Source organism: Gorilla gorilla, chromosome 4 (assembly GCF_029281585.2).
Source record: "Gorilla gorilla gorilla isolate KB3781 chromosome 4, NHGRI_mGorGor1-v2.1_pri, whole genome shotgun sequence".
Classification (NCBI taxonomy): domain Eukaryota; kingdom Metazoa; phylum Chordata; class Mammalia; order Primates; family Hominidae; genus Gorilla; species Gorilla gorilla.
Genome location: NC_073228.2, coordinates 47020763 through 47022693, shown reverse-complemented (window position 1 = coordinate 47022693; position 1931 = coordinate 47020763). Strand labels below are relative to the sequence as shown.

Sequence of the window (1931 nt, the reverse complement as noted above, 5' to 3'; positions counted from 1 at the left end):
GATCCGCGTCGGCTCCGTGCCTGCCGCAGCCACCCGCAGCCTGTTTCCGCTCAGCAAACGCTTTACTTGCACAAGCTCTTCATAGCAGGCCTCTGCAAACCAGCGGGCGCCGGGGAGAAGGGCTGCTTCTTCACTAGAGTTGGCGGCGAGGGAGCCCGCTTCGAGGGGGCGGAGGCTCTCGTGGCTGGCCCAGTATCCCTGCGGGAGGCCGGAGGGGGCGAGCGCAGGGGCGAGCGGGCAGCTGGGGTTAGACACGCCGGGCCAGCCCCGCAGCAGTTCTCCTTCCGGCTGCCCCGCCCCATTTGCGCCAGTCCTGCCTCCCACCTGGGCATCTGGCCCCTTTTCCTTTCACCCTACCCAGTACTTAGTGACGCCATAAGTGATCTCGCTTTACATCTCCGCGCGTGCCGCCTCCGTCACCGCCTGCCGGGTCCCCATTTCTTCCGGGCCTGCCCCCGCTCCTCGCCTGCCCCTCCCCTCCACCAGCCAGTGTCGCCCCATCTGTCTGTCCCGCCTCCGCGCACTTGTCCCGCCCCTCACTGCGTGTCCCTCCCCCGCCCGCCGGCTCTCACCTAGGCCGAGACACGCCCCGGGCTGGGCGGGATCTTGGGGCGGCCGGGCTAGTAGGGCTGGATCAGGCGGAAGCCGGGGCCCGGGGCTGGGCTTCGTGTCCTGCGTTCCGGGAGCGCCAACCCCTCCAGGTTAGGAATCTGAGAGTACGGGCTGCGCGCACCTGGGGCGGGTGCCTGGGAGGAGGTAGAGGAGGAGACGGTCCTCAGAACGGGTCCTGGGGGTCGGAGGCGAGGGCGGGGGTTGTAAGTGGCCGGGAGAGGTCCCTCCCGCGGGTCCCGGCGCCCCCCGCCCCGTCGGGGACGCACCTACTTCGTGCAGTTTGTGCAGCGAGCGCGCCAGCTCCTAGTTGGAGAGGTCGCTGATGCGCGCCGCATGGCAGAAGGCGAGGCCCGCGTGGGAGCGCCCCCCAACCCCCGCAGCCTGGGCTGAGCCGCAGAGCCCGCTGCTTCTTGAAGTAGTAGCTTGGAAAAGAGAGGCGGGGCGGCCGCCTCAGACACTCCCAGCCCTCTCTGTCTCACAGGTGCGGAAGCCAAAGCAGGGCCGGAAGCCACTGCTTTGTCTTTGTCCTGGGGCGACTTGGGACCCAGGAAACAGACCCAGAATTCAGGGCTCCCGTCTCTAGGGCAGGAACATCAGGGGTCCCTGCACGGGGCAGGGTTTGCTCCTCCCATTGTGGGCCCAGGAGCTGGTATGGTTGTGCCCACCTCATCACCCCCCGTGCCAACTTGGAGGGCACAAAGCCCTGGCCCAGCAGCTTGAACAGCATTTCCAAGAACAGGGTCTGCAGTCCCTGGGGGTACAGAGCTGGCTGTTCCTCACCCGGCTTGGGGGCAAAAAAGGTGAAGGAGGGTGAGGAGGGGGCACCCCCTAGGCCAGGCCCACCCCTCCTCCACCAGCCTTGCCCCTCACCCATGCACTGAGCCAAGCGGTGGTTGTCATCAAAGACACCCAGGAAGTCAATGAAGCTTACGATTCCATCACCTGGGGAGAGAGGAGAGGGGGTGCTGTGGGTGCCTGCCCCCCTGCAGAAGGCCTGCCTTGCACATGCCTGCTGGCAGTTCCAGGTGTTAGAGAATCTAGTCCTGCCTCTAGCCAAGGGCAGACCCCAGTTTCAATGGGGGAGAAACGGCCCATGCCTTGGGGGTTCCCAAATCAGGATTAGGATGAACACAGCAGCAACGTTTACAGGCCATGAGATAGGTGTGTTGGTCAGGGCAGGCTTCCTGGAAGAGGGAACTTTAAAATAGGACCAGGCCAGGATTTTGTGGGAAGGGGAGGCATTCTTTAAAAGAATGCCTGGATGTGGGAGGGGACAAGAAGACAGGGTTGGGGCACCCACCATCCAAGTCTGCCTGCCG

General features: G+C 65.0%; 1 long non-coding RNA gene across 1 annotated transcript; it reads right to left on the bottom strand.

Annotated features, from left to right (window-relative positions):
* Positions 1 to 15: 15 nt before the first annotated feature.
* Positions 16 to 1555, bottom strand: LOC101150563 (uncharacterized). The gene is made up of 3 exons (XR_010133797.1): positions 1483 to 1555; positions 573 to 746; positions 16 to 198 (listed from the first exon to the last, which is right to left on the bottom strand). It is a non-coding gene; the product is annotated as an uncharacterized lncRNA (long non-coding RNA).
* Positions 1556 to 1931: the final 376 nt, after the last annotated feature.